Raw genomic sequence first — 16596 nt, 5'->3', positions numbered from 1 at the left:
TTTTTATAGTTTACAGATGTGCTGCTCAGATGGCGCAAATACACTATAAATGAACTGGGTTTTTAAACTGTAGAAGTTTGGTAAATGACTCTCCAAATGCATTTAACTTTCTTGCAGGGAAGTGTTCCTTAGGGCTCGAATACACACACATACTTGTATATGTGGTTTACGGGGACTCTCCATAGACATAATGGTTTTTTATACTGTACAAACTGTATATTCTATCCCCCTACAGTACCCCTACCCCTAAACCTACCCATCATAGAAAACTGTCGGCATAAAAAAAAAAACAGTTTAGTATGATTTTAAGCCATTTGGGTTATGAGGACACAGGAAGTGTCCTCATAAACCATGTTTACGTTGTAATACCCATGTCATTATACACATTTGTGTCCTCATAAACCATGTATACAAGAACTCACACACATACACAAAGTGAACCTTAATGTAAAGTGAAGTCCTGTGAACCATTTATTCATAATTTATAAACGTTATAAACAAATACATGATTCACTTGTCTCCACTTTACATTAAGGTTCAGTTTCACATTTATAACTCGTGAATAAATGGTTCATCCTTCATTAGGGTTCACAGGTAACTAATAAGGTAATTACATTTTTCATTATTAATATCTCATCAAGTTATGGTTGTACTCGTATGTTTTTTTGTTGTTGTTTTTTTTCAAAATAAAGTTTGATCATTTCATCTTGAAAAACATTAAATCAGTTTTTTTACATTTCTCTGAATAGGCATCATGACCTTTTTCATATAATGCACAGAGTAAAGTCTGATGAGCAACAGTGAGAAAAGTGACATAAGTCATGAGGCTTTGTTGAGAAAACCACAAATAAATCATCCTTCAGTCTCACCATAACTTATTTTTGTTGCATCATGAAATATCCACAAAATCTGGTTCTGAGTAAACTATGTGTGAATAAATAAATTTATTAAGCATTTACAAAATGTGAGTTAAAAATGGCTCACGATTTGGCAGGTATTAAAGTCAATTGTTATATTTTAAAAGTTTCATTGAAACTTGAATCAGTATTTCATGTCCCTGATCCGTAATATTTTTTTGTGGTGTAAAGCCATGTATTAAGTGATATGTCTGTACATTTTCCCTTAAATGTTTGTCTTGTCTGAACTTTCTCGCTAGGAACAGTTTCCCTTTATGTTTGGCTTTATGTTTAGATGAGATAAAATCTTTGTATGGTGTATATGGCAGAGTCCCACCCCCTACAAGACGCTGAAGCTGCGCTAAAATGGGTTAAGTGTTCACACTTAGCTGTTCAATATGTCCCGCCCTGTCTTCCTGTTTCAGTGGAAATTACATCAACACTTTGAAAAATGCCAAAGTCTCTTCAAGACAAGTCATTTTACTCAGCGGCTTTCTTTGAAATGCCTCTCGGGCATGCAAGTGCAGCTCCTATCTCTTTGAATGGGAAATCATCAAATTCTCCAAAGCTGTTTGCCACGCTTTCGATTAAATTTCACATTTGAAATCACCAATGAAACCTGTCAACAGCTGTCTCATAAATTTTGTTTCTAAAAGCTCAAATCATGACAAAAAAATGGCATCAACGCTTGATCAAGCTATTGTGTAGGCGCAGTCCTAAGTGCGCAGCTCTATAGGAAGCATGTGTCTGACTGTTTCTACAGGAACCAGAGCTTATAATGGCAGCTGCAGTGATGGAGTGATTTACCAATTGGCAATTGGCTCTTATTCACAAGGTGGGACTTATTCTGTGTTGCACTTTCTCCCATTCATAATAATACAAGTGCACTGTCTTTCTATATATAAAGTCTTTGATAATGCTATACGTGTCAAGGCACTTCAGTGGGCCTTTAAGTTTGAAAATAAATAGTCTATGTATTTAAGTATTTAGTCTTGCGATGAACACCACTGCGAATACAAAAATTTGAATGTCTGTTTAAAACATTTAAATACAGAAAGTAGCAGCTGCTTTGTTTACGGGGTTACCAGGGTAATGGCAGTCTTATCTGTAGATGAGTTATGAAGGTTGATAATGATGATGATTATGTAGATTGTTATCCTACAGTTGGATATTTGATCAGTGAATGGATTTAAAAGAATTTGGGATGAGATTAATAAAATATTTTTAAGTATATTCGTTAACATACACTAAAATATTCTTTTATGATATCAACCAACTGGATGTACTGAATATTATCTCTTACATACAAAGGGGTTTCAATCTATTTGGTGTGATTTCTGAAGACTGATTTGAATAAGAGCAGAAACACAAAACAAGTATGCACAGACAGAAAAAAAGAAATCCCTTAGCCATACTTTTAACCACATTTATCAGTGAAATATGCTAATTAATCTATAAAAAAAGGATTAACAAAAATCAAGAAAAATTGCAATATTTTATAGAGAATTTAATTATCAATTTAAATTTAAATGTAATTATTATACATTACAGTGATGATGGCTGCAACAAAATCATTAAAACATCTTTGATAAATACTAGGCTTATTTCATTGGAATATTCTCAGTTCAGTATGTTTGCTGAACTGATGCTGAAAAGATGCTCATGTTTAGGTGTTTTTTGCACCATCCCTTTTTTATGTATTTTTCAGCATGGCCTCATAAGCCTAATTCCCAGTGAATGCATAATTAGGAATTCCTTAACAGGAGCTCCGGCGGACTTTCCAACCCATGTGAAATGTAAGGGTTGGGCAGATGTCATCATTTGGATTTCGCCAGTTTGTAATCTTCTTTTGAAAAGCTGGTTTGACTTCATTAGCCGAGGACAGGCATCTCGACCCATCCAAAAATGCTTAACCCAATCAGTGTCACTGTAATTGTGCATTGCTATATTTTCAGAAAAAAAAAAATAAAATAAAATAAATCCCACAATTGTTCCCATGGTTTTAAACCCTGTTTTAATCTATTTATGCTACTTCAGGACAGCATTAAACACACATTTTCATGGTTTTATACTGCTTCAGATTTGGTTTCTCTGTCGCTTTTGCAGTGCAAATATGCCATCAGAGAGCAGTATTAAATCAGGTTTCAAATGAACATAAAGCAAACAAAACAAAACCTAGAAACACTTCAGACCAGTTCAAATAGTGAGTGAGAATGAGGTGAATGTAAGTGTAAGTATAAAAACAGGCTGTGGATGGGAAGCACTTCTATATTCATTGCTCAATGTTTTAGTTTGAAGTTTTCTATTACCACTATTACCACTATTGCCTATAATTTATAACTACATAGATTTAATAATAGTCTCTTCACCAAAAAAATTAACATACCTCATATTTCCACTAAAGATCAATGATATTTATTCACAATCATGTTCCCAATTAACTAGAGGGTCCAAACCACTAGAGGAGAAAAACTTACATCCAAGGACACAACAAGACTGAATCTTTATAAAAGCTCAAATTCACTGCTAGACTGTAATTGCTCTTACACTGAGTCATCATGAGTCATTCATTTGACTTGTAAAGGTTCAACTTGGTCTGGACTTCCTGTTTGATTTACTTTGATATGCTAAAAACCCATTTAGATATTATTGCATTTTCCAACCATCACTTCCATTCACATACATGGCACAAAATGGGGGGTCACTAACCATTTTACAGGCCACGTTGTTAGCATCTTTAAAACCACATTCTTCCATCTTAAAGATATATCTAAACTACGACATATGTTCTCAATGAAAAATGCAGAACAGTTATTTCATGCGTTCATGAGCTCAAGGCTAGATTACTGTAACGCTCTACTGGGTGGTTGTTCTGCTCGCCTGATAAATAAACTACAGCTCGTACAAAATGCAGCAGCTAGAGTTCTTACTAGAACTAGGAAGTATGACCATATTAGCCCAGATCTGTCAACACTGCATTGGCTTCCTGTTAAACATTGTATAGATTTTAAAATCTTGCTAATTACTTACAAAGCACTAAATGGTTTAGCACCCCAGTACCTGAGCGAGCTCTTAATGCATTATAGTCCTTCACGTCTATTGCCATCTCAGAATTCAGGCCAGCTGATAATACCTAAAATATCAAAATCGACCACAGGCGGTAGATCCTTTTCCTATTTGGCACCTAAACTCTGGAACAATCTTCCTAGCATTGTTCAGGAAGCAGACACACTCTGTCAGTTTAAATCTAGACTAAAAACGCATCTCTTTAACCTGGCATACACATAACACATTATTAATTTATATTTTCATATCCATTAAAGGATTATCAGGCTGCATAAATTAGGTCAGCTGGAAACGGGGACACTTCCTATTACACCAGATGTACTTGTTACATCAGAAGAAGAATGGCATCTACGCTAATATTAGTCTTTCTGTTTATCCTGAGGTTTACCGTAGTCAACCTGATCCAGGCCGTATCCAGGAGAGACCAAGGACTTGCGCCTTGACACGACCACACGAGCCCTGAAGTATCAGCAGAGATTGAGTCAACTAGATCATCCACTGTGAAGACATCATCAACACGACAGCCAGTGCCACAGTTCCTCAACAGACCGTCCATACCGGCGTGATGAATACGATCCTCAACTGGATGGAACTGAAATATTTACTTTGAATGTTGCAATCCTATCGGACTTATGATAGCAACCTGAGTCGTAACAAAGCACTGTTTGCCAGAGGAGAACTGGCCCCCCGACTAAGCCTGGTTTCTCCGAAGGTTTTTTTCTCCATTTTAACACCTATCTGCCACTTGTTTGCCACCTGATGTCACCTGTTGGAGTTTGGGTTCCTTGCCGCTGTCGCCTTTGGCTTGCTTAGTTGGGGACACTTGACATTTGACTTTACATTTAATATTCAACAGTGCTTTGATCTTCCTGCATTGACACTATTCTTTAAGAGCTGCTGCGCAGCCAAAATAATGTACCAGTTATCAATGTAAAGCTGCTTTGACACAATCTACATTGTAAAAAGCGCTATATAAATAAAGGTGACTTGACTTGACTAACCGGTAACTATGTTTCCAAATTTTGGGATAAGATGAAAACACCAAGATGTGCATAAATTAAAAAAATGTGCATAAAAATATTATGCGCTCAATTGAGTGATAAGAAGACAGGCACATAAACTACAATAGAAACACTGTTACTGAATGAATGTTTCTATGCACAACAACAGAATGATTGGGTATAATAAATCTCACACCATTGCATTCCCAAACACCACTCCTCCTAACGCAAGATAACATGACAGCGTTTATTGCATTTTGTCTGTGCGTTCTGAAGGATGGAAACATAGCTAGTGTAACCATATGGGGTGTGGATGGTCACTGACATGTGAAGACATGTCATGTGAAACTGTAAACACTGAACACTTCTTATATTTTCTGAAGAAAGCGTGAGTGGTGCTTGCATCACAGAGCTGTGTGCTATGCTATGTGATTGCTTTAAGTTGATACTGCTCCATGTCAAACCAACAAAAACTCAAACCTTAGTCTATGAGTGTGGTCACTTCCTGTTCCTGCTGCCATCTGGTGTATAGCCTGAATTTGTGTTTGTAGCTTGCAAAGCTCTTTTTATCATCTAACAATACACATTTATGGAAAATGTTCCTTCACGTTTGGTACATGGTAATTTTTCACAAATACAGTCTTTGGTTTTTTCATTGATTCATCTCTCCATAGCACATTGTTATGTTTCTTATGTAAGCAGAGGCGTTTTCATTCCTGGCTTCCTCTGATAGACCAGAGTCATGGAATGTCTTACTAATGGTGCATATTGACTTTTGTCAAAACGGTCTGTGGATCCCCTAATGACGCACCTTTTTGGTACTTTGACTAGATTGAATCATAAGCCCTTTTACACATGTAACCCTGTAAATTACTGTAAAATTATCAGATTGAATTTTCTGGTAAATATTACATATACTGTATGTGACTCACACAAGCAACTGCGTTTTTTTTTTTTTACAGGTAAGACACCATTCACACATTAGTACCAAAATACAGTAAGCTATAATTATAGTCCCTTTCACACATGGTAAATTACCGTTTATAAAATGGTTAGTTCCAGTCCTTGATTCTGATTGGTCAATAGCTGTGTTTTATTCACGATAAAACACCCACCGCTTTAGCCAACTTTTTTATTTATTACTGCACAACACCCTTAGCAACCAGCCTTAGCAACATAAACATATGTTTGTTCTTATTGACACTGTTCACTAAAGCTTGTAATGTTATTACCTGCATATATATAGCATTTCACACTTCAGGTCAGTCCTATGTTCATGTTTTAAAAAAAATAAATAAAAAATCTGATTGAATGTCAGCTGCGATATCTTGTCCTTTTAATAGTTAAAGGATTAGTTCACCCAAAAATGAAATTTAAGCCTTTATAACATTAAGGCTGAACAACTGTAGACCCATTGGGTGAACGTGATTTCACCAAGTGCAATATGTTCCTGGATCAACATCTTTGTTGATCCTGGAACAACATTCCAATCAACCAATCAGATTTGAGGGACCAGTTTACCATTTATGTCAAGTTTAGGCTTACAACCTGGTTTAGGTGCTTCCACAACAGTGTTATTCAACTATCATTTCCATCTGATTTTAGGGATAAGTTATGGGTAGGGTTAGGTTTAGGAGTTGGGAAAAGGTTAGGACTAAATTTTCGGATAGGAATGTTGTTCCAGGATCAACAAAATATGTTGATGCAGGAACATGTCTTACTTGGCAAAATCACAGTGACCAGTCACATTGAATGTTTTAACAATGTTTTACTACTTTTATGAACCTTGAATCATGGTAATTATGTTGCTTTCTATGGGGGATAAAAAAAAACTTTTGGATTTCATCAAAAATATCTTAATGTTCCGAAGATGAACAAAGGTCTTGTGGATGTGGAACGACATGAGGGTGAGTAATTAATGACAGAAATTTCATTTTTGGGTGAACTAACCCTTTAAGAATTTTTTTGTCACTGGTAAGTCAAATTTCCAAATGTCAGTTTTATATTGTCACGACCGTCAGTGAGAGTGCCCGAATTAGCCACTTGAGGGCACTCCATCCTGGACTTTTCACCCCATTGACTACACTACCCATAACGCACTGCCGGACTCATTATCCAATTATCACATCATCACATCCAGCTGTCACGTATTTTGTAATCAGTGTCTGTCTATTTTATCTCAGTTGTTTCTGTTCACATCCTGGAGTTTTCAGTTCACATTCCCTGGTCTGTGTTTTTTTCCTGTTCCCGTGTTTTGTTCTTGTTTTTTGATGGACTGATTACCTGGCCTTTGACCCATGCTTGTTTGTGGACTACGATTTTGGATTACCCTAAATAAATTACCTGCAATTGGATCTGTCTCTCGTCTCCATGTTTGCACCCGTGACAGAAAACTCCAGCATCTATGGATCCAGCAGGATGGGGATCCACATCACTCCTCCTACCACTGTGAGGGAACGGATGGCTCGCCTGAGCAATTTAACCACCCTGCGGCAACAGGGTCATCAGGTTGGTGGATTGGCACAAATGTTTTGGACCCTGGCGGCAGGGCTAGGTTACAATGATGCGTGTCTGATTGACCTTTTCAACGGTTGTCTGGATGACCCGTTGCCGTCGAGGGAGAGAGAGGGATTGGGTGACATGGATTTTTGGGGGTTCGTCTACTACCTTGAAGATCGGGGTAGGGGGACCCCACCTAATCTACCAGGCAGTGTACATGCTCCAGCCCATGAATCTGTTCCATAAGTCACAGGGGAGGTAGGCACTGAGCTTCTGCTTAAGCCTGGTAAAAGGAGGAGGAGGAGAAGGAGGAAGGTTCCCTTCTTCCCCCAAGGTCCAGAGCCCGCTCCAGCCAGTGAGTCCACTCCAGAGCCCGCTCCAGCCAGTGAGTCCACTCCAGAGCCCGCTCCAGCCAGTGAGTCCACTCCAGAGCCCGCTCCAGCCAGTGAGTCCACTCCAGAGCCCGCTCCAGCCAGTGAGTCCACTCCAGAGCCCGCTCCAGCCAGTGAGTCCACTCCAGAGCCCGCTCCAGCCAGTGAGTCCACTCCAGAGCCCGCTCCAGCCAGTGAGTCCACTCCAGAGCCCGCACCAGCCAGTGAGTCCACTCCAGAGCCCGCTTCAGTCAGTGAGTCAGCTCCAGTCAGTGAGTCCACTCCAGAGTCCGCTCCAGTCAGTGAGTCCACTCCAGAGTCCGCTCCAGTTAGTGAGTCCACTCCAGAGCCCGTTCCAGGCAGTGAGTCCACTCCAGTTAGTGAGTCCACTCCAGAGCCCGCTCCAGTTAGTGAGTCCACTCCAGAGTCCGCTCCAGTCAGTGAGTCCACTCCAGAGCCGGCTCCAGTTAGTGAGTCCACTCCAGTTAGTGAGTCCACTCCAGTTAGTGAGTCCGCTCCAGTTAGTGAGTCCGCTCCAGAGGCCGCTCCAGCCAGTGAGTCCCTTTTGGGTGAGCCACCGCCTCACCCTCATAAGTGGAGGAGAAGGAGGAAAAGGGCTTCCTCCATCCTACAAGGCCTGGAGACCACTCTAGTGGTTGATCGTGGGTTCTCCAAGCGCCTTGCCCTTCCGGCGCCAACGAAGCGCCTTGCCCTTCCGGCGCCAACGAAGCGCCTTGCCCTTCCGGCGCCAACGAAGCGCCTTGCCCTGCCGGCGCCACCGAAGCGCCTTGCCCTGCCGCCTTCGCCAGAGCAGCCCGAGCCTGCTGCCGTCCCGGAGCAGCCCCAGCCTGAGCACGCTGCCGTCCCGGAGCAGCCCCAGCCTGAGCACGCTGCCGTCCCGGAGCAGCCCCAGCCTGAGCACGCTGCCGTCCCGGAGCAGCCCCAGCCTGAGCACGCTGCCGTCCCGGAGCAGCCCCAGCCTGAGCACGCTGCCGTCCCGGAGCAGCCCCAGCCTGAGCACGCTGCCGTCCCGGAGCAGCCCCAGCCTGAGCACGCTGCCGTCCCGGAGCAGCCCCAGCCTGAGCACGCTGCCGTCCCGGAGCAGCCCCAGCCTGAGCACGCTGCCGTCCCGGAGCAGCCCCAGCCTGAGCACGCTGCCGTCCCGGAGCAGCCCCAGCCTGAGCACGCTGCCGTCCCGGAGCAGCCCCAGCCTGAGCACGCTGCCGTCCCGGAGCAGCCCCAGCCTGAGCACGTTGCCGTCCCAGAGCAGTTCCAGTCCGAGCCCGCTGCCGTCCCTGAGTCCTCCGCTCTCCCTGATTGGGCCACCGAGGCCGTCACCGAGCTGTCCGCTCTCCCTGATACGGCCACGGAGGCCGTCACCGAGCTGGCCGCTCTCCCTGATACGGCCACGGAGGCCGTCACCGAGTTGCTCGTTCTCCCTGATACGGCCACGAAGCACCCTTGGCCAGCCCTGTCGCCGCCGTCCAGATCTTCTGTCCTGCCGCCGTCATCCAAACCGTCTGCCCTGCCGCCGTCCAAGCCTTCTGCCCTGCCGCCACCGCCCAGATCTTCTGTCCTGCCGCTGTCATCCAAGCCTTCTGCCCTGCCGCCGCCACCCAGGCTTTCTGCCCTGTCGCCACTGCCCAGGCCGTCTGAACCGTTGGAACCAGCCTGGTCAGTTCCTCCGGCACCACCCTGGCAATCAGCCAGGACTCCAGACCCGCTGGAACCAGCCTGGCCAATTCCTCCAGCGCCACCCTGGCAATCAGCCAGAATTCCAGACCCTCTGGAACCTGCCTGGTCAGTTCCTCCAGCGCCACCCTGGTATTCAGCCTGGACTCCAGAACCGCTGGAACCAGCCTGGTCAGTTCCTCCAGCACCACCCTGGCTCTCAGCCAGGACTCCAGAACCGCTGGAACCAGCCTGGACAGTTCCTCCAGCACCGCACTGGCTATCTGTGGGGCACCCTGGATCTGACCCGCCATCCCTCCCCCTGATCCTCCTCCTGTCCACCTCCCTCCTGAGTTTTTGTGTTTTTCGTTTTTGTTTTGTCTGGTGGAGCGTCTTGTAGCCGCTCCTTTGAGGGGGGGTAATGTCACGACCGTCAGTGAGAATGCCCGAATTAGCCACTTGAGGGCACTCCATCCTGGACTGTTTTCACCCCATTGACTAGACTACCCATAACGCACTGCCGGACTCATTATCCAATTATCACATCATCACATCCAGCTGTCACGTATTTTGTAATCAGTGTCTGTCTATTTTATCTCAGTTGTTTCTGTTCACATCCTGGAGTTTTCAGTTCACATTCCCTGGTCTGTGTTTTTTTCCTGTTCCCGTGTTTTGTTCTTGTTTTTTGATGGACTGATTACCTGGCCTTTGACCCATGCTTGTTTGTGGACTACGATTTTGGATTACCCTAAATAAATTACCTGCAATTGGATCTGTCTCTCGTCTCCGTGTTTGCACCCGTGACATATATATTATATTATCGCCAATTACGTTCCCCTCCAGTGGGTGAAGTTTTCAAAAGACACGTTGAGCTCTGTCTCAATTGCCTGTATCCACTTTTGTGTCCTTAAACGCTTGATTTTTGGGGTCGGCAATTTTGGGCACTTCAGCGTCATCTTAACGAGACAATCAAGGATGATAAATTGTGCAAGCTGCGCCTTTTGTTTAACGTTATTATTTATTTATTTTAGGTTTACCGCATGTAGGCTATATTGTATCTATGTATTTGAAACATTTGAATGGACTGATAAATGAGCTGTAAAGTTTTTTTTTTTTTTTTTTTTTGAAGTACAATGTCATTTTGACCATAATAATGTACCAAATCTAACTCGTATAAATATTACAGTAGTACAGAAAAATATTATACATACCTTTATAGTTAAAATCGAACTCCTAACCTCCTGTACCCATTCTGTGACATCAAAAAACTTCCCTGTGCAAAGGATCATGGGGGCCCGAAGTGTCCATCAGTTGAGCACTTTGGTTTGGAACGACCCTTCAATATGGCGGCCATGATTATTTTCACTCCGAAGTGCCCTTCGGAGGGCGATATGTCCCGTTTGGAACGCACCGAAAGTCAATGGAGTGGGTTAGATTGCCCCCCCTCTCTATTAGTCATTTCAAAATAAAAGTCTTCACTACTGACTGACTCATTCAAACAATCTTTGCCACCATCTGACTTTTCCTAAGCCGCGTTTCCACCACAGGTTCTTTCCCCAGGAACTAGGAACTTTGAGGTGGTAGTCGGTGTGTTTCGACTGCAGGAATCAGAGTCTAAATGAAGTTCCGGGTACAAAAATTCCCACTCTTAGAGTACCTACTCGCTAGGTAGTACTTTTTCAAAGTTCCGGAACTTTCAGGGGTGGGACTTGGGCGCTGAACATGCTGATTGGTTGAGTTCACGCAGCATTTTGATTGGTTGTCTCCACGCAGCATTTTATTTCTACCCCCCTGTCTGTTGCAGTGCGTGCAGTAAGAGTTTGCTATTAGAATCAACAATGGAGTTTAAAAAATACGACCAATGGACTGACAATGAGGTTCAGGCTTTATTAAAGGAACACTCCACATTTTTTTTGAAAATAGGCTAATTTTCCCCTCCCCTTGAGTAAAACAGGTGAGTTTTACCATTTACAAATCCATTCAGCTGATCTCCGGGTCTGGTGGTACCACTTTTAGCATAGCTTAGCATGGTCCATTGAATCTGATTAGACCGTTAGCATCTCGTTCAAAAATGACCAAAGAGTTTCAATATTTTTCCTATTTAAAACTCGACTCTTCTGTAGTTACATCGTGTACTAAGAGCGACGGAAAATGAAAAGTTACGATTTTCAGGGCCAATATTATGGCTAGGAACTATACTCTCATTCCAGCGTAATAATCAAGAAACTTTGCTGCCATACCATGGGTGCAGCAGGCGCAATGATATTACGCAGCGGCTGTGAATCCGTTTGCACAGGGAGCGTGCCTTGCAACCATGGAGACGTTGTGAGAGACGCTGCGTAATATCATTGCGCCTCCTGCACCCGTGGTACGACAGCAAAGTTGAAACTCTTTGGTCATTTTTGAGCGAGATGCTATTGGTCTAATCAAATTCAGTGAACTATGCTAAGCTATGCTAAAAGTGGTACCGCCAGACCCGGAGATCGGCTAAATGGATTCGAAAACGTAAAACTCAACTGTTTTACTCTAGGGGAGTTGGAAAATGAGCCTATTTTCAAAAAAAGTGGAGTGTTCCTTTAAGCTTTTATGAAGAGGACGAAATCCAGCGAGAACTGGAAAGTCGCGTGCAGTCCTACATCACTGGACTATCTTCACGGTACTTAGAACGCTATGGAAATGCAGCTACCAATAGGTCTGGGGGGAAAAAAAGTTCCTGGGAAAAAAGTTCCTAGGACAAATAGTTCTGGGTAATTTTGGTGGAAACGCTGCTCTATTCTGTTTTTAGTTGATCTCCATGAGATGATACATTCTGTTGCTATTCACGTCAGGGACTATTTTTTCCAGTGGAAGGAAGGCTTTTCGTGATTTTCATGAAAGTTGCATCGATATATACATATATTTCTTTTAATATCTGTATATATGGAATAACCGTTTTATAAAAGCAATAAGCCCCGTGAAGCTGGCTTCTTGGGGCTCATTGCTTTATTAGAAATCATGTGTGAACAGGACCTTTTTAAAAAATAAAAAATCAGTTTTGGCAATTTTCCGACATGAGAAGGTGTAACATATAGCATCATAATGGTAATTTACTGGTAATGTGTGAACAAAGCATAAGCGTAAGATCAGAGCAGTGCAGAGGAAAGCAGCCTTATTTTTCTGTTTTATGGTGGTGTTTTAGTGTTTGGTGTTTAGTTTGAACCGGGTGTCATCCTATACACCCACTCCATCAGGGCTGGGTCCTGCAACAGGATTTTATCAGGTTGTGTGGTCCGCACATCCAGAACAGTGGAGAACCTCACCCTTTAACAACAGAACATAAGCTGCTTCCAGGGATTTCCAGCACTTCCCTTAAGATAGCTCAGATCCGAGGCTTCCTTCATACATGCTGGAGCTGACATCAGATTGGGGTCACGATGGACAGAATGAGTAGGCAGAAGTGAGAAGAAAGCCAGAGGTTTTAATGATGATGCAACAGCAGGAGAGGGCCATTGAGGGGATCTCCAAGCTGAAGGAAAAAAAAAAAAACAGTGTGTGTACAATGACCCCACAAACTATTGGGGAACAATTGGGAAGTCACACTTAAACATTTCTAAAATCATTTCAAAAGATATTGCAAAATATTAAAGCAAATTTCAATTAACTTTATAGACAGATAGCACACGCAAACTTTCACATAAGAAAGCTTGAGAGTTGATAAAATAATAGTTGTGAAAATCATTGTGACACTTTTTGTTTGTCAAACATTAGTAGAACATGTCCATAATTAATATGATGAATTTGAGGGTAGGTGACATTTCATAATAATCACTATGACACCATTTACTTCAAAGCTAAATATGGCTTAGAAAAGTGAACTTATGGTACGTTTACATGACAACAATATGCTTAAAAACTGAAAAGTTTTTGAAAACTTTCACTTACAGATGACAACGTTGCCGATCACATGCATCCTTGAAAATGACTAAAAACACTGTATTATGTATACCAGGCCGGTAGTTGGTAATGTCAGAATCAGTTGGCGATGTTAGAATTTGGCATAATGCATAAATAAATGCATCTCCGCTGGTTGTTGAATGTTGCAGTAAATCTACAGTAAATCTTTGCTGTAAACTTTAACAAACTCAGTATCTTAAGCAGCACACAAACAGTCCTGTGTCTGCCATTGTTGTTTTGGTTGCCAAGTACTTGTGCATACCTATAGACTGAACACGTAATACGCATGACGTCACCAATTTCACAAATTTGCGTTTTTATAGTTTACACAGAGACGATAGCGTGATCATTTTCAAAAGTTTGCATTTTCAGCCCCCCAGAACGGCATTTTCATGTACATGAACAGCCAAAACACAAAACAAAAGTTTTCCGTTTTTAGTGGCCCCTAAGTTCTGAGAAAAGTTCTAGAATTATTTGCTTTATAATTTCATAGTTTATACATAAAATATACAGTATCTCTATGTATTATGTCCAAATCCATTTTTTAATTTATTACTAATTCAAACTATTTTGGCTGAAAATCTAAGGCCAATTTTTTTTTATTATTATTATTATTATTATAATAGTAAAAAATTTGGTGTAAAATAAATGAAATAATTAATGAAAACATCTCTCCAGGGTATTTCCCTGCCTTTATATGTGAACAATAAATAACTCTTTGTTATTACAGGGCTACTTTCTGTGTGGGCCTGCTTATCTACTATATATATAGTATATATATATGCCCCTTTTACAAGAAGTGATATCAGTCTCTGGTGTCCCCAGAATGTGTCTGTGAAGTTTCAGCTCAAAATACCCCACAGATCATTTATTGTAACTTGTCAAATTTGCCCCTATTTGGGTGTGAGCAAAAACACAACGTTTTTGTGTATCTCTTTAAATGCAAATGAGCTACTGCTCCCGGCCCCCTTTCCAAAAGAGGGCGGAGCTTTAACAGCTTGCGTTTCGGTTGCTCAACAACAACAAAGCTGGAGAATCTCAGGCAGCCAAAATGAGGATTGGCAGTACTGATGTTCAGCCTTAAGGCCAGAACACACAAAGCCGACGCCGACGAACTAGTGGCGACGAAAGCAGACTGCGGGGTTGGTTCACGTCGGCAGCGTCTGTGTCCAAAGTTGGCCTGACACACCAAACCAAAGCTAGACAGCTGACAAGTAGCATTTCAGTTCTGCGCCTGCGTGAGATGAAATGCCTTTCCAAAATAGCAGGTGGCAGTAGCTGAACAGCCAATCAGAATGATCAGATGGACCGATGGACTGACGAACTCCGACGCTGATTCAACATCGAATTGGCCGAAAAAAAGGCGACGAGGACCAACTTCAGCCAACAGTGCAGAACACACTAAGAAACTTAGTCGGCCGACAAACAAAAACTGCCTGGCGGCCGACCGTCGGCTTGGTGTGTTCCGGCCTTTACATTGTTCAAACTGGAGTAGACACTGATGGAGAGACTCAGGAAGAAGTTACAAATTTTAGAATGCAACTGGATGTTGCTGAATGGTTAGTGGATAAATTTATGTAGTTGCTATGGAGTTGATTCAACTCATCGACTAGCATGTGCCGTCATGTTAATCTTTTGTACAAATCCAGTGTTGAATTGACCCTCATTTGTGAAGCAGTCCGGGGTAAAATGATGGTAACAGCACTCGACTACAACATCTCTTTCTCTTCTCCAGCTTTGTTGTTGTTGAGAAACGGAAGCGCGAGCTGTTAAAGCTCTGCCCTCTTTTGGAAAGGGGGCCGGGAGCAGCAGCTCATCTGCATTTAAAGGGACACACACAAAAACAGCATGTTTTTGCACACACTCAAATAGAGGCAAATTTGACAAGCTATAATAAATTACCTATGGGGTATTTTGTGCTGAAACTTCACAGACACATTCTGGGGACACCAGAGACTTTACATATTGTGAAAGGGGGACTAATACTAACACTTGGTATCTGTTCATGCCTGGTTGACAGCTTTTACTAAAGGTTCAACAGAGATAACAACTCAGATCACAACAATAACATTGCAGTTTCCTCTTAATTGTTCATAAAATATAATTTTATTTATGTTCTATAAAATACAACATTGCTAAGGTTTGCAATGCAAGTTATTAAGAGACATAAGTGTGACTACAAAGCAATCATTTTGTCCATCACTATTACACCTGGTGATTAAACCATATTACACATCAGAAACTGAACTCTGGCTACATATGTTCATCTCTAACATTAACACTGAATATAAACAACAAGCAGACTATTTTGTATATGACACATCTTACAAGGCTGTAAAAGCAGTAAAAACAACACTGCATGACTAACAGGTGTGATGAGAGCGGACATGCAAATGTTGCACCTTTTGCATGTCACTTTGCATCCAAAACATCCTTGATGGCTTGGGATAACTTCCCCAGCAAGGGCTCCTGGGTGTGGGGAAAACGGAGCAGCTTTGAATAACAAATGAGCCCTATTTTCACTTGAGCTTATCATCCAGTCATAGTCAGGCCCATGCAGCCGTCATTTGTCCATGCAAAGTGTCTTCACTTGTTCACAATCATTATCATCACACTCTATCATCAGTGACAGTTTCATGTCATTTCATGATCTGAGCCACTCACTTTGCTGTTCTACGGGAATTCAAAAGTTGCAGACATCTGAAAAGAGGAAGCAGATATATAATTAAATGAAAAAGCACCACAGGCCACTACTCCGGTGTGCAAATAAGTATGTGTACCTTTTTGGTCATATCTCAAAATTATTTGATTCCCTCTCTGATTATTATATATCCATTATATATCCAGTTATATCTGCCCATAACAAAAACTACTTTCTCAACCTTCTAAAGAAGCACTTTCTGTGTGGGCCTGCTTATACTTTTTATCAGTAGTGTGTGTGTACCTGGTATACCCTACATTATGAGGACCCCACAAAGATAGTAACAGTCATTTTTGACCATGTGGGGACATTTTGTATGGTCCCCATGAAGAAAACAGCTTATAAAACATTTTAAATGATGTTTTTTGAAAATGTAATAGTGGGTAGGTCTAAGGTTAGGTGATAGAATATACAGTTTGTACATTATAAAAACCATTATGTCTATGGAAAGTCCACAT

This window comes from Chanodichthys erythropterus, chromosome 3, assembly GCF_024489055.1.
Source record: "Chanodichthys erythropterus isolate Z2021 chromosome 3, ASM2448905v1, whole genome shotgun sequence".
NCBI lineage: Eukaryota > Metazoa > Chordata > Actinopteri > Cypriniformes > Xenocyprididae > Chanodichthys > Chanodichthys erythropterus.
Note: the sequence above shows the minus strand (reverse complement) of the source record.